Here is a 20,979-nt window from a genome sequence, read left to right as displayed (position 1 = left end):
GGGTGGCCGAGCAGTTTGCGTGGAGTTTGAGTAACAAACACACGATGCAAACTGGTCCAATCGTCAAGTCAATGGGATCTAAACCACAGCTAACAATGAATGACCTGTGGAGGAAGGAACTGCAGATGCTGCTTTTTTATGGATGGAGGGAGGGAGGGGAAAGGAGAGGGATGGAGAGGTGAGGGAGTGATTAGGGAGGGGATGAGGAGAGGGGAAAGATCCCGGCGAGGTGAGGAGGGAGAGTGGGGAGATTGAGATAGAGGAAGGGGTGGGGAAGGAGAGGGGGGAAAGTGTGGGAGTTGAGGAGAGTGGGGGAGGAGGGGGAATAGAGGGAGAGGGGGGGAGTGGGGGAGGTGGGGAGTGTGGAATAGAGGGAGAGGAGGTCAGGGGGATAGTGGGGGGTATAGGGGTGGCGGGGGGGATGAGGGTAGGGAGTGGAGAGGAGTTATGGAGGGAGGGAGTGACTGAGGGTAGGGGAAAGGAAAGGGAAAGAGAGGCGAGGGAGATATTGGGGAGGGGTGGAGGAGAGGGGAAATAAGAGGGAGGGTGAAGAGGAGGGGAGGGTGGTGCTGGGGGATTAGGGGAATGAGCCGTGTCTGCGCAGTTGGGGGCTATGTGTGATTGGTGCAATATTTCTTTGGGGGACGGGTTGCATTGGGGGAACGGGTGAGTGGTGGAATATTGCATTGGGGAACGGGTTGCATTGGGGGACCAGACCTCCCATGTAACAGGGACACAACGGGCCCAACTAGTCCAGTCTAGAACTAATGCTCTGATCAATGCATTACTTTGCTTCGCAGTTCTGTTTCTTACTCTTGCAGCATCTTCAGCCTTAGTCGCCTGGTGTTATCATGGTGTAACACCTGCTGCACTTGCACAGTAAGTTAGAGCCGTGCGCCCCCCTTTCCCGCCTGACACAGTTAGCACAGTGAATCCATGATCCTTAGAATGTGCACTCGGAATTACTTTTGTAGCTCTTTATATTTTATGACCTGCTCCGATTATACTGTAAATCGACTGTGGAGTTGCCGCATTCTCATTCTCTGCCATACTGCAGGTTTTGGATCTGCAACACCCGAGTTTCCTTCAAACGCAATGTCAGAAGGCACTGGGCTGGCTTTTGGTTTGTATTATCACAAGCTGGGAAGTCTAGTGTTTAAAATTTACCTCTCCTTTCACCCAAACTGCATTCCTTGGTAGATGGGTCTGTTGCCAACTTCCATCAGTGATGAGGCTCACAGCTACCACTGCCCTGGCAGAGAGAGCTGATGCATTTGCTCAACTCTCATCTTGGACTGGACCACCTGTCTCTGTCCCCTGTTATGTCGGTGCATCTATTTTCTATTTTTCCAGTTGTCATCTCATTGAGATGATCATGCTCTCATTGAGCTGCCCTTGTACCCCGAGCCTGCTGTTGTCCGTGAGCTGGAGACTTCTTGGTGCCTCCCAAGCTCACCTGACCTGTGGTGTGGGCTAGTGCTCCCTGAGGTGGGACTCAATCCTGGATGTCCTCACTGCCCAATTATTATAGAAACTCAGTGTGAGTGAATGATCTGATCCAATTGATGTCCTCCATCACTGGGACAAAACTGAAATGGGTAACTGTGACTGTGTGTCAATGGCAACCTAAACAGTTCTCATGTCTCATTCTACATATGTGCCAACAGTGCTGTCTCTATCCCAAGGGAAAACTGTGGAGATATTTCAGATACAAGTCTTGGTGTGGACATACTTAAAGCTGCTTCCTCAATCACTGCTGGCAGTTGCTATCTTCAGTAAATTGCAACCCCATGCCTTATCCCGAGGCTTTAACATGCACTGCAGCCATCCTGACTGGGTGTCTAAGATCAGGTGGCATTTTCAACATCCATGCCCAGTATCTACTCTGGATAACATTCTGCCTGATGTCATCTGCATGCATGTGACCTACTAGTTGGTTTTCCACTGAACCCATTACTCATAGAAAAATAGGTGCAGGAGTAGGCCATTCGGCCCTTCGAGCCAGCACCACCATTCAATGTGATCATGACTCGTGTCTATGTGGCTCGACCCCAAAGACGAACAAGCTGTAATTACTGTGTCTGTGGACTCATTTGCTGTCTACAACTCAGAATGGTATATGTAGTGAAATTGCGACTTGCCACACTCTTGGCTTTTCAACATTTCTCTCGAATGTGTGTGGGGGGGTGGGGGTGGTGTGGGGGTGGAGGGGGTAACTTTAAAATCTTTCCCCTGCACGGGAGACCCGACCTTTTCTTTGTCGGGTCTCCATTGTCATTGGGGCTGCAACGTGGAGCGGCCTCCAACAGGAACGACCTGGGGTTCCAGCTGCGGAGCTGCCGACTACTCACCGTCACGGGGCTGGCCGAGTCCGGAGCGGGTGGAGCTGTGGTTGAGCACTGCTGCCACCCGACCTGCGGAGTTTCGGAGGCTGCAACTGTGGGTTTGGCGGACGGCGGCACCGGGAGCCCGCGGGTCCCTGCTGGGTGACCGCTTTTCGGGGCTTCCGCAACGGCGATTTCTCCCGCCCGAGTTGCGGTGTTGAAGATTACCTGAGCGGGGCCTTACACCATCGCCCCGCGCGGCTTGGAATGGCCGCGGGACTCTGCGAGCGCACGCCGGGGGCTCTAACACCAAGACCCGATGCGCGACCTTGCATCACCCGGCGTGGCTTTAATGGCGGCGGGACAATCGCCATCGCCAGCCGGGGGCTTTGACTTTGACTCTGACTCTGACATGGGGGGGAGAGTGCAGTGGAGAGATAAGTTTTTTTCCTTCCATCACAACGATGTGATGGATGTTTGTGTAAACTGTGTTGTGTCTCGGGTCTTTTTGTTTTGTCATGTATGGCTGCAGAAACGACATTTCGTTTGGACCTCAAGGGGTCCAAATGACAATAAATTGAATTGAATTGTATTGTATTGTATTGAATGTTAAATGCAGCATATCAAATTTACCTGATTTCTTTTGTCTGTCGGTTTAGAAGCTCAATAACCCCATGACACACCACATGAAGCCATCAGCCTGACCATGAATTCACTGTTGTGCTTTGACCAGATTGATTGATTGAAAGCTACAGCATGGGAATCATAGGGCCTACCAAGCACATACCGATCATCGATCATGTTATCCCACTTGCACATCTGCTCTCTACACACTAGGGGGAATTTACAGAATCCAATTAACCTACATAATCTCTGGAATGTGGGTGGAAACTGCAGTAGTAGGAGAAAATCCATGTAGTCAACAGGGAGAACATGCAAACTCCTCACAGACAGCACCTGAGGTCAGGATTGAACCTGCATCTCTGGCACAGTGAGGCAACGGTTCTACTAGCCATACCACTCAGTGGCCCTGAGGTTCTAGTTTGTGAACGATTCTGATAATTTACAATTTTAAATATGCATTCAAGGTTTTACCTTGTTTTTGTATCCAATTTTGTCTGTAGTTTACGGCACTATTAGGCTTACCAATGTCTCGCATGTCTGTCTTATCCATCAGCAACAATAGTGTGTCGCATGTGGCTGTGCTTTTTCTGTTCTGTGTCCTTCCCTCTGGATTCAATGATATTGTCCAGCCTCAGAAAGTTTTCCATTCATTCAACACTTGGACTGACAGCCATAAGGCATATGTATCTCAGGCTCACAAGTGTGCATCGACTGCCAGCATCACTACTTGACTTGAAGAACTACAACCTCTATTTTCCATGTTCTTTGATTGCCGTTCTGTTAATGAAGCATCAGTATCTTATCCTCATCATCAGCGTTTGAAGTGTCTTTGATGTTGCTATATATTAAAGTTAGTTGTAAACCGGACATAAATTTGTTGAAGATAATAATCTCTGAATGAATAATATGACAATGTATCAAATTCATACCACAAGATATATTCAGTTGTTTAAAGTACACTTGCCATTATGAATGCTGCAATTGTTATTTGCTGCATTCTCATAACTTCTGGGTAATGAAAACAACATTAGTTTCAGTTCATGCTGGGGACTTCTGACACTATCTGTGCTAAACATAGAAACATAGAAAATAGGTGCAGGAGGAGGCCATTCAGCCCTTCGAGACAGCATTCATTGTGATCATGGCTGATCATCCCCTATCAATAACCCATGCCTGCCTTCTCCCCATATCCCTTGACTCCACTAGCCTCTAGAGCTTTATCTAACTCTCTCTTAAATCTAACTGAGAAAGATAGTGATTGATACTGATGACCTATTTTAATCCTTGCACGAGATAAGTCAATGGACTCTACATCGGGATAAGATAGTACCTGCACACCCACATGACACTCTTTGCTTGCGCAATTGAGTTTACTTTCTAGTCCATTTTAATTATTATTTTAACTCAGGTTTGAATCATCTTGATTATTCACAATCAACGACAAGAATGTATTGTTGACAAGCCCACCTCTTTTACTATGACTTGAGTAACCTCTTTGAATTCTTCACATAACTCCACTGATTACCGAACACATTATTCCTCGGGAGGTTTTCTTTTGTAATATGTAACAACTGGCCTCTTTCCTGAAATGAACCAAAACAGTGTTTCCAGACCTTTCTTTTATGTGTTGCCAATACCGCTAATTCTTATCAAGACATGTGCGTCTTAGACACAACAAAGCTTACCAGATGTTACCTCGTTCTTTTACTCAATACTTTGTGGATCACTTGCTCTTCCCGGCAAATTCATAGGAATATCTCAACCATCTGTTGTTGAAAATCACCCATCTATTTTCTAACACTGTGTAGTGGAACTGGCAGTACTTCATTGTTGTGAGATTCTGATTATATTTCTGTTTGCTGTTGTTCCTGTTGTTTTCCCTTTTTCTTCTCAAGCTCTCTTCTCCCAAACCTTTCATTCCCCTCTTCTTTCCTTGTATTGGTGATCTGGCTTTGACTGGGTGTTTGCTACTTCAATTGTGGTTTGAAATGCATGGGTTGCCTGTTGTACCCTTTAAGTTGTTCTCCATTCAGAGTTTTCTGCCTGGATCTGATCTTCATCTGCCAAATCAGCGTCTAACATTCTCTTTCTCATTCTCCATGAAAATTTTTGAGGGAAATTACTATCCTCCCGATCCCTTCCCTCCTACCAATATTACCACACATGAAGTGAGGAAGCACTCGGAGGGACCGATATAATATGCATTCTGAAGGTTATAGAGTCTTCTACTGGCTGCAAGGCCTCAAATAGGCCCCGACCTCGGGTGGTCACAGAGGAAGAGGACTAAACATTCTTGTGCCTTTCCCCACAGTGGAAAATTTTGATTCTGTTTTAGGGGGACGTTTGTGTTGAACTCTATAATGGGTTGTGTCAATTTTTCTTTTTTTCTAATCTTTTTTCTATGGATGTACGGAAACATTATTTATTTTATGTAAATCACGTTGGTTTCAACGCGAGTTGATTTAAAACGTGCTATATAAATAAAACTTACTTATTTACTTCTACTGGGTCAGGTGGGGTCCTCAACTTCACTCAAACTGCAGTCAATACACTAATAATACTCTAATTACATGTTAACCCAGGTGATGTCCACAGCAGCCACCCTGATATCCACTGTCCAATAGGGAGCAATGACTAATTTAAGATTGGCTTTGTGTTCAGGCAGAGTGCTAATATTTCTCTGTTGCTTGAGATGCTTCGACTACCTCTGTCTAGATTCCAGCCATTCTCCGGCACACTTTGTCATCTGCTCTAAGCCCTGCAATGCTTGGCCCTGAACTGCCTTGCGTACTTAGAATCTAATGTACTCAGCTTTACCCCTCCCACATCTATCCCAATCCTTCACACAATGGCTGTTCTAATATTGTGCCTTATCAAATATTGGAAGAGCCATGATTTCCTCCAGTGCAGCATTAAGAAGACCAATGCCAAGTCAACTTTATTTGTCAGACACATACAAGATGTGCAGTGAAATGAAAGTGGCAATGCCTGCAGATTTTGCAAAACAACAGAACAGAATAGAACAGAATCAGTATTTACATTAGAATTTTTTTTTTTAAAGACACAACACAACAGTAAATTAGTCCCTGGTGAGATAAGAGTTTACAGTCCTGATGGCCTGTGGGTAGAAACTCCATCTCATCCTCTCTGTTTTCACAGCATGACAGCAGAGGCATTTGCCTGACCGTAGCAGCTAGAACCGTTCGTTGCTGGGTGGTAGGGGTCCCCCATAATGTTGTTGGCTCTGGATCTGCACCTCCTGGTGTATAGGTCTTGCAAGGGGGTAAGTGTAGTTCCCATAGTGCGTCGGCCGAACGCACTACTCTCTGCAGAGCCTTCCTGCCCTGGGCAGAGCTGTTCCCAAACCAGATTTTGATGTTGCCGGCCAAGGTGCTTTCTACAGCTCCAGAGCAGAAGCACTGAAGGATCCTCAGAGAGACTCTGAATTTCCTCAGCTGCCTGAGGTGGAAAAGGCACTGCCTTGCCTTACTCACCAGTGTGGCAGTGTGTGTAGTCCATGTCAGGTCCTCTGTGATGTGGACTCCCAGGTATTTAAAGCTGCTCACCCTATCCACAGTAGTCCCATTTATTGCCAGTGGCGTGTACGTCCTCGGATGTTGTGCCCTTCTAAAGTCCACAATCAGCTCCTAAGTTTTAGTGACATTCAAGGGGAGGCTGTTGTTCTGACACCAGAGTGCCAGGTCAGCAACCTCCTCCAGGTAGGCCTTCCCATCATTATCAGAGATCAGGCCCACCACCACAGCGTCATCAGTCATGTGTGTACAGGGAGTACAGTAGGGGGCTGACGCAACCCTGGGGGGATCCTGTGTTCAGGGTGAGGGGGTTGGATGTATGTCTCTCCATCTTGACCACCTGGGGCCTGGCGGTGAGAAAGTCCAGGACCCAGGCACACAGTGGAGTGTTCAGCCCCAATTCCTACAGCTTCTCAGCAAGTCTGGTGGGGACTATGGTATTGAAAGCTGAATTGAAGTCAATGAACAACATCCTCACATAGCTGTTCAAAAGGGAACTGCAGATGCTGGAATATCGAGGGTACACATAATTGCTGGGGAAACTCAGCGGGTGCAGCAGCATCTATGGAGCGAAGGAAATAGGCGACGTTTCGGGCCGAAACCCTTCTTCAGACTGATGGGGGGTGGGGGGGGGGGGGGGGGAGAAAGAAGGAAAAGGGGAGGAGGAGGAGGAGGAGCCCGAGGGCGGGCGGATGGGAGGGTGGGAGGAGACAGCTAGAGGGTTAAGGAAGGGGAGGAGACAGCAAGGGCTAGCAAAATTGGGAGAATTCAATGTTAATGCCATACGGACGCAAGGTCCCCAGACGGAATATGAGGTGCTGTTCCTCCAATATCCGCTGTTGCTCACTCTGGCAATGGAGGAGACCCAGGACAGAGAGGTCGGATTGGGAATGGGAGGGGGAGTTGAAGTGCTGAGCCACCGGGAGTTCAGGTAGGTTATTGCGGACTGAGCGGAGGTGTTCGGCGAAATGATCGCCCAACCTACGCTTGGTCTCCCCGATGTAAATCAGCTGACATCTAGAGCAGCGGATGCAGTAGATGAGGTTGGAGGAGATACAGGTGAACCTCTGTCGCACCTGGAACGACTGCTTGGGTCCTTGAATGGAGTCGAGGGGGGAGGTGAAGGGACAGGTGTTGCATTTCTTGCGGTTGCAACGGAAAGTGCCCGGGGAGGGGGTGGTGCGGGAGGGAAGGGAAGAATTGACGAGGGAGTTGCGGAGGGAGCGGTCTTTGCGGAAGGCAGACATGGGGGGAGATGGGAAGATGTGGCAAGTGGTGGGGTCACGTTGGAGGTGGCGGAAATGGCGGAGGATTATGTGTTGTATTTGCCGGCTGGTGGGGTGAAAGGTGAGGACCAGAGGGACTCTGCCCTTGTTGCGAGTGCGGGGATGGGGAGAGAGAGCAGTGTTACGGGGTATGGATGAGACCCTGGTGTGAGCATCATCTATGGTGGTGGAGGGGAATCCCCGTTCCCTGAAGAACGAGGACATTTCCGATGCCCTGGTATGGAATTTCTCATCCTGGGAACAGATGCGGCGTAGGCGGAGGAATTGGGAGTAGGGGATGGAGTCTTTACAGGTGGCAGGGTGGGAAGACGTGTAGTCCAGATAGCCATGTGAGTCAGTGGGTTTGTAATGTATGCCGGTCAGGAGTCTGTCCCCTGCGATGGAGATGGTGAGGTCAAGGAATGGTAGGGAAGTGTCGGAAATCGTCCAGGTGTATTGGAGTGCCGGATGGAAGTTGGTGGTGAAGTGGATGAAGTCAGTCAGTTGTGTGTAGGTGCAGGAGGTGGCCCCAAAGCAGTCGTAAATGTAACGGAGGTAGAGGTCGGGGATGGGGCCCTGGTACGTCTCGAACAAGGATTGTTCAACGTACCTGACAAAGAGGCAGGCGTAGCTGGGGCCCATGCGTGTGCCCATAGCTACGCCTTGTGTTTGGAGGAAATGGGAGGAGTCAAATGTAAAGTTGTTGAGAGTGAGGACCAACTCCGCTAAGCGGAGGAGAGTGTCAGTGGCTGGGTATAGGTTGCTCCTCTGGTCGAGGAAGAACCGGAGGGCTCCGAGGCCATCCTGGTGGGGATGGAGGTGTAGAGTGACCGGACATCCATGGTGAAGATGAGGGGGTGAGGGCCCAGAGAGTGGAATGCGTGGAGGCGGCGGAGAGTGTCTGAGGTGTCTAGAACATAGGTGGGGAGGGATTTGACCAAGGGGGATAGGATGGAGTCAAGGTATGTGGAGATGAGTTCGGTGGGGCACGAACACGCAGAGACAATGGGTCTGCCGGGAGAGCCGGGTTTGTGGATTTTGGGGAGAAGGTAAAAACGGGCCGTGCGGGGCTGGGGAACGATGAGGTTGGAAGCTTGGTCGGGCAGGGCGTGGGAATTGATGAAGTCGGTGATGGTGCTAGAAATGGTGGCCTGGTGCTCGTCAGTGGGGTCATGGTCCTAGGGTAAGTAGAAGGAGGTGTCCGAGAGTTGGCGCGTGGCCTCAGCTTTGTAGCGATCGACGCGCCAGACTACCACGGCACCTCCCTTGTCGGCTGGTTTGATGACCCAATCTGGGTTTTTGCGGAGTGATTCAATGGCAGTGCGTTCAGAGGGGGAAAGATTAGAGTGAGACAGGGGAGTGGAGAAGTTGAGGCGGTTGACGTCGCGGCGGCAGTTCTGAATAAAGAGTTCCAGAGCCGGGACTTTATGAGGGGGGTTCCACGAGGAGGGGGTGCGTTGGAGACGGGAAAAGGGGTCATCATTGAGGGGCAAGGACTCCTTCCCATGGAAGTGCGCTGTGAGGCGGAGACGACGGAAGAAGCGCTCCAAGTCATGGTGGGCGCGGAACTCATTGAGATGGGGATGGAGGGGGACAAAGGTAAGACCTCTGCTGAGGACAGACCATTGGGTGGGGGAGAGGGGGAGGTCGGGGGGGATGGTGAACACCCGGCAGGGGTGGGAGTTGGGGCCAGAGGAAGGCAGGTGGGTAGACTGGGGACGGGGCGATGTGTGGGGGGGGGGGGGGGGGTTGTGGGTGTTGGAGGAGTGGTGGGTGGTCAGGGGTTGGGGGGGAGAGAGGGCTGTAATGTGGGTGGGGAAGAGCGGGGGTGACATGGTTGGGGGGGGGATGGGGCAGGGTCAGTGGAGCAGCCACTGAGGTTTGCAAGGCTGGGCAGACGGGCGCTAGGACCCAGTGGAGTTAAGTCCAGGAGAGTGGGAGTAAGCAGCGTGGAGGCTGCAGGCCCAGTGCAGAGTCCAGGCTCCAGGTAAGGCGACGGCTGTGGGTTGCTGGCGGTCTGTGGAGTGGCGCGGGTCAACGGACCCGATGGTCGGAGTCCAGTGGCGCGGGTCAACGGACCCGATGGTCGGAGTCGAGTGGCGCGGGTCACCGGACCCGATGGTCGGAGTCCAGCGGTGGTTGAGTCGGGGTCCGCGGGCGATACGTGGGTGGTCCCGGTGGGCGGAAGGTCGGCGGGTCGGCGGCGAGATGAATCGGGTGCGTTGCGGCGGCCATGTTGGGGGAGCCCCGGTCCGGCGGCGATGTCGGGTAGGTCGGGTCCGGCGGCGATGTCGGAGGAATCAGCGATGGGGAGGGGTCCAAGTTACCGTAGAAGCTGCGAGGCTGGGCGTCATCGGTCGGCAGGTGAGGGTCGGCGGCGGCATCGATGTGGAGGTCGGTGAAGGTGGCGTCCCGGTGAGTATGGAAGTCGCTCCTAGTGGCCAAGATGGCGTCGCGGGACTCGGGCAGGCGATGTGGGCCAGAGTTGGGGCCCGGAGTCTGCGGGCGGTCGAGTCGCGGAGTGTAGGCGTCGGGAGCGGCCTGGAGTCGGGATAATTTAAGGTCCTTAGTGGAATTAAGGTAGGCCAGGAATTTTTTATTAAAGAGGTGGATCTTCCGGCGGATGAAATACAGCTGGGGTCCGTTGCAGGTCTGGGTTAGTGAGGCCTGAAGTCCAGGGAGTGTCGATGTGAGGTCCTGTTGGTGCCGGCGCATCGCGACCAGGGTGGATCTCAGTGCCCGGTTGGAGAATTGCTGGGTATGCCGGTGGATAGCCAGTCGGTACCAATGGTCCAGTTGGGGTCCGAATTGGGAGGTAGGGAACTGGAGCTGGAAGCCGTGGGGTATGAGATGATGGCGCAGGCAGGTCCCGAGGAAGCAAATGTGGCTGTGGTATCGAGTCTGGGTAAGGGTATGGTCGTACAGTTGGAGGGCAGGGGGGATCACAGAGGGTGTGCAGTTAGAGAGGAGGTTGTGAAATTGTCTCCGGAGAGAGGAGGAGAACTTCTTCAATGTAGGCATACCTTGAGGAGATATCGCAGTGGAGTAGACAAAGTGTTCAAAAGGGAACTGCAGATGCTGGAATATCGAGGGTACACAAAATTGCTGGGGAAACTTAGCGGGTGCAGCAGCATCTATGGAGCAAAGGAAATAGGCGATGTTTCGGGCCGAAACCCTTCTTCAGACACCCCCGCATCTTCACCATGGATGTCCGGTCACTCTACACCTCCATCCCCCACCAGGATGGCCTCGGAGCCCTCCGGTTCTTCCTCGACCAGAGGAGCAACCTATACCCAGCCACTGACACTCTCCTCCGCTTAGCGGAATTGGTCCTCACCCTCAACAACTTTACATTTGACTCCTCCCATTTCCTCCAAACACAAGGCGTAGCTATGGGCACACGCATGGGCCCCAGCTACGCCTGCCTCTTTGTCGGGTACGTTGAACAATCCTTGTTCGAGACGTACCAGGGCCCCATCCCCGACCTCTACCTCCGTTACATTGACGACTACTTTGGGGCCACCTCCTGCACCTACACACAACTGACTGACTTCATCCACTTCACCACCAACTTCCATCCGGCACTCCAATACACCTGGACGATTTCCTACACTTCCCTACCATTCCTTGACCTCACCATCTCCATCGCAGGGGACAGACTCCTGACCGACATACATTACAAACCCACTGACTCACATGGCTATCTGGACTACACGTCTTCCCACCCTGCCCCCTGTAATGACTCCATCCCCTACTCCCAATTCCTCCGCCTACGCCGCATCTGTTCCCAGGATGAGACATTCCATACCAGGGCATCGGAAATGTCCTCGTTCTTCAGGGAACGGGGATTCCCCTCCGCCACCATAGATGAGGCTCACACCAGGGTCTCATCCATACCCCGTAACACTGCTCTCTCTCCCCATCCCCGCACTCGCAACAAGGGCAGAGTCACTCTGGTCCTCACCTTTTCACCCCACCAGCCGGCAAATACAACATCCTCCGCCATTTCCGCCACCTCCAACGTGACCCCACCACTCGCCACATCTTCCCATCTCCCCCCATGTCTGCCTTCCGCAAAGACCGCTCCCTCCGCAACTCCCTCGTCAATTCTTCCCTTCCCTCCCGCACCACCCCTTCCCCGGGCACTTTCCGTTGCAACCGCAAGAAATGCAACACCTGTCCCTTCACCTCCCCCCTCGATTCCATTCAAGGACCCAAGCAGTCGTTCCAGGTGCGACAGAGGTTCACCTGTATCTCCTCCAACCTCATCTACTGCATCCGCTGCTCTAGATGTCAGCTGATTTACATCGGTGAGACCAAGCGTAGGTTGGGCGATCATTTCGCCGAACACCTCCGCTCAGTCCGCAATAACCTACCTGAACTCCCGGTGGCTCAGCACTTCAACTCCCCCTCCCATTCCCAATCCGACCTCTCTGTCCTGGGTCTCCTCCATTGCCAGAGTGAGCAACAGCGGAAATTGGAGGAACAGCACCTCATATTCCGTCTGGGGACCTTGCGTCCGTATGGCATTAACATTGAATTCTCCCAATTTTGCTAGCCCTTGCTGTGTCCTCCCCTTCCTTAACCCTCTAGCTGTCTCCTCCCACCCTCCCATCCGCCCGCCCTCGGGCTCCTCCTCCTCCTCCCCTTTTCCTTCTTTCTCCCCCCCCCACCCCCCATCAGTCTGAAGAAGGGTTTCGGCCCGAAACGTCGCCTATTTCCTTCGCTCCATAGATGCTGCTGCACCCGCTGAGTTTCCCCAGCAATTTTGTGTACCATCCTCACATAGCTGTCTGTCAAGGTGAGAGAGAGCAGTGTGCAGAACCTGGGAGATCGCATCATCCGTGGATCTGTTCGGACAGTATGCGAACTGTAGCGGGTCCATGTTGCGAGGGAGGAAGGTGCAGATGTGTTTCTTGATCAGCCTCTCGAAGCATTTTCATCTCCATCTCAACCACTGATTCCATATCTTGTTTGGCCCATTGAAACAGTCAATTAGAGCACCATTTAATTCTTCTCTCTTTCTCCACTGTTTTCTCCAATGCATGGATCATCCACTGCTTCAGTAACATTGTCTTCCTTCACTCCATCTGCTGCATAAACATTCGTGCTTGGCTTTGCCACTTTCAGACTTAATTATTCCAACAATATCCTAGCTTGTGTTCTCTTGAACAGTTCTGTAAACATTATGCTCTGCAAGAATTTAATAATAATAATAATACATTTTATTTATGGCCACCTTTCAAGAGTCTCAAGGACACCTTACAAAAATTTAGCAAGTAGAGGAAAAACATGTAAGCGGAATGAAATAAATAGTAGAGACATGACTAGTACACAAATTAAAGACAGAATTCAATTCAAAACACAATATGAGGCAATTCAAGCACAGATGAAAAGGGACGGGGACGTGGGGCTAAGGATAGGCAGAGGTGAAGAGATGGGTCTTGAGGCGGGACTGGAAGATGGTGAGGGACACGGAATTGCGGATCAGTTGGGGGAGGGAGTTCCAGAGCCTGGGAGCTGCCCTGTAGAAGGCTCTGTCCCCAAAACTGCGGAGGTTGGATTTGTGGATGGAGAGGAGACCGGCTGATGTGGATCTGAGGGACCGTGAGGGTTGGTAGGGGGAGAGGAGGTCAGTGAGATATGGGGGGGCCAGATGGTGGAGGGCTTTGTAGGTGAGGACCAGGATTTTGTAGGTGATCCGGTGGGAGATGGGAAGCCAGTGAAGTTGTTTGAGGACTGGAGTGATGTGATGCCAGGATTTGGTGTGGGTGATGAGTCGGGCGGCTGCGTTCTGGACGAGTTGGAGTCAGTTGATGTAGGTGGAGCTGATGCCAAGGAGAAGTGAGTTGCAGTAGTCCAGTCGGGAGGAGGTGAAGGCATGGATGAGTCTTTCAGCAGCGGGAGGTGTGAGAGAGGGTCTGATTTTGGCGATGTTGCGGAGGTGAAAGAAGGAGGTTTTAATGACATGGCGGATGTGAGGCTCAAGGGAGAGGGTGGAATCAAAGATCACGCCAAGGTTGCGGGCCTGGGGAGATGGGGAGACAGTGGTGCCGTCGATGGTGAGAGTGGGGTTATTGATTTTGCTGACTGTGGATTTGGAGCCTATGTGTGCTGGTACTTATTCTGTCTGTGCTGGTACTTCTTCTGTCCAAAAATGAAGATGCAAATATGACCACACCGAGGAAACAATGAAAAGATAAGATAGACATTTTACTTCGGAGTCACGTGAGTGACTACATGAAGAACCCGCCACTACGCACGTGTGTCATTATCGCTACACGCATTGTGAACAAGTCATTACGAGGGGAGGACGTTCCTCCCAAACGGCAGGGTTGAACCTGCAACAAGTAAGGTAGGAGAACTTAGTTTCTTGACTTACCTTTTTTACAGGCAGGCTGATGAAAACTGGCTGGGGAGAGTCTGCAGAACTGCAGGCAGCCAGCAACGGCCGGGGGCACCACTATCTCCCTTAAACGGGAGCCGGAGCCGACCTTAGCTCCAGCAGGACGCCGACAGCGGTGGAGCATTCTGGAGCCGTCATTCCGACGGCTCGGACAACAGCCCCACGGACCTATACTACATGGGTCCGAGGGGCTGGAAGGTGCTGGGTTTTTTCCACAGCACTAAAAATAGCGGCAAGCGGTCAGTGCCCGAGAGCACCGAGTACGCGTTGGAGCCGCTGGGCTTGGGTCGCGAGCGGCCAGTTCCCCGAGAGGACTGGACCGCGTTGGAGCACCCCAGGCCCAAGTGGAGAAGGAGCGGCACAGTGCGGGAAGCACTGCACCGCATTTTTTTTAAACTGCCAGACCTGCGGCTGCGAGCGGCCAGCTCCCCGAGAGGACTGCACCGCGTTGGAGCTCCCCAGGCCCAAGTAGAGAAGGAGCGGCACAGTGCGGGAAGCACTGCACCGCGTTAAAACTGCCATACCTGCGGTTTGCGAGCGGCCAGCTCCCCGAGGGACTGAACCGCGTTGGAGCACCGCAGGCTAACGGCAGTACGGGCGGCTCAGTGCTGTGAGCACTGCACCGCGCTTTGGAGCACCGCAGGCCAACGGGGATACCGGCGGCACAGTGGCCGTGTACACTGCACCGCATTGGCACTGCGGGGCCTGCACCTGCGAGAACATACCGTTTTGCAGCGATGCAGGTCCAAGAAGAAATCCTCCAGTGGGTAAGTCCCATTGCAGCACCTTATACAGGGCTGTATTTCACTTCTACTATTACAGGGAAGTGGTTGAGGAAAAGACAGACTCAGGGAGAAGGAAGCAGCACCTTTTCTATAGGGCTATAATCATGCTTCTCTCTCCCCTGTAGACTCTTCTGTCAGAAGAGTGCTGGGGTCAAGTCTAGGGCAAACCCTGGACAGGTAAACAGATGTAAGAGCTGTAACAATGAGGTGATGCCTTTTCTAAGTCACAAAGTACATAGAGTGCATTATTGGTCCTTTCCTGATAGAAATACAGGAATACTTATGTTGTGACTGAAGGATTTAGCAGTCCAAAAATTTACTGACAAATTCCATTCCCATCTGGGAAGTCACACGGGAATGTCTGTCTATGTTTCAGGGGGAACAACAGTACAGCTGCGAGTAAAGCTAACTGGGAAAGATCTACAAACCAGGTTAGAAGCCAGCATAGACCATATGTTTTCTATCTACTGCAGGGGCAAACATTAGCTGACACCATAGCTGTCACTTGCCACCGGGGATTGTAAATCCCTGAATGTACTAAACTAATCAATTTATGCATCTGGTTACATCCAACCGGGATTGACGCGGGCCTGTGTAAACCCGAAACCTCCTAGCAAAATCTTTTTATTTGGGGGTGACCTATCTAGAAGGTCAAGGAGTTGGACAATGAAGCCAAACTGGAGCTCATCTAAACGTCCAAACATCATCCTCAAAGGTATCGCCCCTATGCTGGAAGATGTGTACACCCACAACACACGGCCTCGGGGATCCAGAAGAAAACAGTAAAACCAGAAGGAAGCAAGGAGGTTGGTGCGAGAAGACATCGAATAAATAACTTTTTGACACTCAAATCTTAAACAGTATCCGGGGATACACAATAGAATTTTACAACACATAATCTTCTAGTCCAGCTGATATATCGAGAGAGGAATTTGGAGGAGAACACCAAGTTGGGCTATAGTATTTGCTGATGTTTCTACACGATATGGAACACCAGATGCCGATCTACTCGTATCCAGACATAATCACCAATTACCAAATATGTCATATGGGATACAGACACTGGACATCAGCAACAGATGGGGTTTTAGCTGCATTGCAAGGGAAGAATTATTATCTACGCATTCCCTTCCTAATAAAATAGGATATGGCGCTTGACGCATCAATCATAGATCAGATCTCGGCTTTTGGCTAAGATCATGTATAATATCTGTTCTTATCAGTTTAAATGTTTGATATGTCCCTTATCTAGGGACCATATATCATAAAATTAAATAAATAAATAAATAAATAGAAAAGATTAAAAAATAAATTAAAAAAAAAAAAGTGAAAAATAAATAAAACGATATATTCGTTTTAAGAAAAGAAACCTTTTCTATTGTTAAGTATATTCGTTTTAAGAACGAAAATGGCAAGCATTGATTCAAAGGATGCTTACAATTTCAGTACCCATAACAGGTGACCACGGACGTTATTTTTATCTAATTGGATGGCTCAGCTCTATCAGTATAGAGCACTACCTAATGTGTTTACATTAGCACCTAGGTTATTTACAAAATATGACGACCAGCCACACAATGGTAATGGCTTCTTTGGATGACATACTAATTGTGTGGAAACTTAGGACGGGCTGAACAAACGGTAACAGCCACTTAACAATTATTTGGAAACTAGGATCATTATCCATCCAATTAAATCAAAATTAAAGCCTTCAAACTAAAGGGATTATTTGGGGTTCACCATTAACTCAGTTCCTCATGTCAGTAACTTTGCCAACAGAGGTTACAACCTTAATAGAGGCATACAGCAAAATCATTGACATGAGGATAAACCATCCATCAGACTGGTAGCAAGAATATTGGCAACATATGGTTTCCAGCCACATAATTCAGACCCTTACATTATAAAGATTTACAGAGGGCCAAAATATGAGCTCTTAAAATTAATGGTGATCATTTCAATAGAATGATGAAGCCATACAGAAGCCATATTGGAACTAAATGGTGGAAAGATAACATTGGGCATTGCTCCAATCCTATCATTGTCAGCAACCAGTCTATGGTCCTACATATGGATACTATGCACTAGGACGGTGTGTTACCAATTCCATCTCCAGCTGTGGAGGAAGATGGAATACACAGCAAGCATCATTATTACTAACACTGGGCATAACTACCTGGAAATGTTGGGTGTTTTTTCATGGCCTAAAGTCATGTTGCTCTGGAATATATTAAACAGGTTATTAGATTATAAATTAACAACACTACTGTGGTAGCACATATCAACCACATGGGTGAAAGGGAATCTACATCATGTAACAATCTGGCCAACACAATTTGGCAACCTCATCAGGGGGGGGGGGTTACTAAGGGAAATACTACGACACTCTGCGTCTGGTGTTTTTAATAGTACCCGACTGACCTACCCAACCATGGTTCTAGGTGGTGTAGACATCAGTCTGAAGAAGGGTTTCGGCCCGAAACGTCGCCTATTTCCTTCGCTCCATAGATGCTGCTGCACCCGCTAAGTTTCCCCAGCAATTTTGTGTACCTATGGTTCTAGGTGGTATTAGGGAATGAGATTAGAACCATGCAGCACCATCCAAAACAGACGGCCAAAGCAATGGACATGACCACAGCGGGCCACAGACAATCAACCTAAAGACAATGTCTAAAATACATAAACTAATGGGAGATGTGTTGCAACCATAATACATCATCCAGCCTGTTTGGAAGCTTTGTTAACCTACAGGGGCTTAGTATTAGTGACATCAACTGTGCCAGAAGTGGCCCATCTACTTACCTATGGCAAGAGAACGGAACAACAGCTTATGAGGGACACTTTTTATGAGAATTCCCCAAAGACCAGGTATTCCCAAATATGGGACATCAGCATCGTCTTAACGTTGTTAAAGAACTGGGCTCCAGCCACAGCGCTGTCATTACAGTTTTTGACATTTTACAAAACTGTCATGCTGATGGCTTAGGTCACAGCACTAAGGACTCAGTCCCTACCAAATTAAGGCTGGATACCTTGACCAGTTCACCTGGCAATTTACACTTCTATATTCAGGAATTAGGGAACTAAACAGACAGGGGTCAGCAGGCCTTAAAATAACATTTTTTAGAGCCTACCCTACAGATGATTGACTGTGTTGTGAGACATCTACAAATATACATGGAACAAACCCAGACCATAAGTGGCACAGAAGAGGAACTTCTCATCAACGACAGACAGCCTCATTAAAGAATAACAGGCCAGGCCAGCTAAATGGCTAACATAGTATTGACATAAGTTGGTGTAAATACTAACTGGGTTATAATCTCACTCCACCAGGCTGCAGCAACGTCGGCAGCATTTAAATTGGAGGTTCCTATGGATAAAATCCTCAGGACTGCAGGATGGCCATCGGAAAGAACATTCTAAGGATTATAACTAACCAGTAATGGAAACTGGAATTTTTCAGAAACATTGTTAAGTTTCTGTACCATAATTTACCCCAAAAAACAGGGGCTATCAATTATTATTAACTTTATGGTTATTTATATATATCATATTGATGTTTAATATGTTATCACTATTCTCCCCAAAACCAAGGCAGACGTGATGATGGACTCGTTCCACGGCTTGAATCACAGAGCTTTGAAATCTTCATGTAGTCACTCACGTGACTCCGAAGTAAAATAGTGAGATTAAACGAGAACTTACCAGTTCGAAGTTTGATCTGTATTTTATGAGGAGTAACGTTGAGGGAATACATGCCCTCCGCTCCCACCCTTGATCATAAACACAACTGGTATCTTTTCTCTAATCTTACTATGCTTAAGTCATTACAGGTATCTGTGATTCACTCCGCTGCTTTGAAGAATGACACACGTGCGTAGTGGCGGGTTCTTCATGTATCCCCTCAACGTTACTCCTCATAAAATACAGATCAAACTTCGAACTGGTAAGTTCTCGTTTAATCTTACTATTAAATGGTGGAGTAACTCAGTGGGTAAGGCAGCATATCTGGAGAAAAGGAATAGGTGATGTTTTGGGTCGAGACCCTTTTTCAGATTGAGTGTGTCTGAAAAAGGTTCTCGACCCCAAACATCGCCTATTCCATTTCTCCAGAAATGCTGTCTGACCTGCTGAGTTACTCGAGCATTTTGTGTCTATCTTTAGTGTAAGCCTGTATCTGCAGCCCATGGTGGTGGAAATGTAGCTGTTACTGTGGCATCAGAAAGATGTGTCACAATTTTCGCACAAAGTTTCAAAAAGAGCTTTGCAAGTTGATATCTCTGGTCGCCTGTGTGGATTCACCTGGAACTCCTGACAGTAATTATGAGTGTATTGAAAAGTATCATGTTTTAGGGCAACCACACCACCCTGCTAACACACCACCCTGCTCATTCTAACCTGCATTGATCACCAGTCAACAAATGTTTCATCTTTAAAACTCATATCAGTGTTTAGAATGTTTGCTGTATAATCCTTGTAAAAGTTTAGCAAAGCTGGAAATAATGCAAACATATTTTCCTCTCGATAACAGATTCAGTATCGTATCCAACTAATGCTCTTTTTCATCTATGGAATGTCTCTTCGATGCAAACTAATTTCTCTTCTAATTTTGCTGACATCTCTGCAATGATTTGAATAAAGTTTCAGTGCTTGGAGCGATTCTTCAAACATTTACTGCAGCGGCAGTGGTGGTAGGGGGAGAGAGGATGTGGGGTGACTGTGAGCGTGTGGGTGAAATTAGAATTTGTTATGCCTATTTTGAGACTTGGAAATGTGGAGATCAAACACATTAAAGTATCCCCTTCAGACTTCCAGATGGATTACTTGCAGTTCATAGGATTGGTTCAGGTTTGCATTAAATATTTGATCTGTGGAAATGAGTCAATTACTGGAGTTGCATGAACTGTATCAGGATCATATTTATGGATTAAAGTAATTCGTAATCACACTTATTCTGTCACCAGCTGCACAGATCTCCACAGATCCGTCTAAGCCATAAAATGCCAAGGCTGTATCATTGGATAACAAAGACTTACCTTAAATAGGGCATTGTCATGGTTGCCTCCTCTGGGATTTTCAATAAGTCAAATGGAAAATAAAATAGGAATAAGAGCAATGTCAAGATGACAGCAAACTGCTGGCCCTGGATCTATAATGACATGACTAATAGAAGCATACAAAGTTATTTTGTTTCTTTCCTTATATTTATCAGGTACCATGAATGTTGGTACAATGCTGCCATTGATTGTTAGTCTCTAATCGCCTCTGAGTTGAGGAGGCAATTAGCAGTCAACCACATTGGTAGGTCTGGAGTCATACATCGGTCAGACCTTAATGAACAAGCTTGGCCTTATCACAGTATGGTCATTTCACAGTTACCTGATATATTTGTTTAATTGATCTTAAATTCTCCAGCTGCCATGAAGGGATTCAAACTTGTGTCTTTGGGTCGAGGTCCCAGACCTCTAGATCATGGTCCAGTAAGTTAAAGGCTATGTTTATCAGACCAATATAAGCACTGCTTTCTTTCCTTTTTCCACCAAAGTTCATACGTTGGACTAATATTGATCATATTAGATAATCTGGGTTGACACTGAGTTTGCTCTGGCATGATATAAAGTGTTTTATATTTAGTTGTAAGATAGATAATTACTGCATGTTTTCAATATCTACAATAATTATCTGACTAGATTAAATGAAATGTTTAAGAAAGAACTGCAGATGCTGGAAAAATCGAAGGTAGACAAAAGTGCTGGAGAAACTCAGCGGGTGAGGCAGCATCTACAGAGCGAGAGGAATAGGTGACGTTTCGGGTTGAGACCCTTCTTCAGACTGATGTGGGGGTAGGTGGGGGGAGGCGGAAAGAAGAAAGGAAGAAGCGGAGACAGTAGGCTGTGGGAGGGAAGGGGAGGGGAAGGAGGGGGAAAGCAAAGACGACAGATGGCACAATGGGCTAAGTGTTCGCTGGCGACCGGAAGGTGGCCGGTTCGAATCCCGCTTGGAGTGCATACTGTCGTTGTGTCCTTGGGCAAGACACTT

General features: G+C 48.8%; 1 pseudogene; it reads left to right on the top strand.

The window, feature by feature from the left end:
* Positions 1 to 16,109: 16,109 nt before the first annotated feature.
* On the top strand, positions 16,110 to 16,217 carry LOC116970613 (annotated as a pseudogene).
* The last annotated feature ends 4,762 nt before the right edge of the window (positions 16,218 to 20,979 follow it).

Source organism: Amblyraja radiata, chromosome 2, assembly GCF_010909765.2.
Source record: "Amblyraja radiata isolate CabotCenter1 chromosome 2, sAmbRad1.1.pri, whole genome shotgun sequence".
Classification (NCBI taxonomy): domain Eukaryota; kingdom Metazoa; phylum Chordata; class Chondrichthyes; order Rajiformes; family Rajidae; genus Amblyraja; species Amblyraja radiata.
The sequence above is the reverse complement of the archived record's forward strand: the minus strand, read 5'-3'. Positions and strand labels throughout refer to the sequence as shown.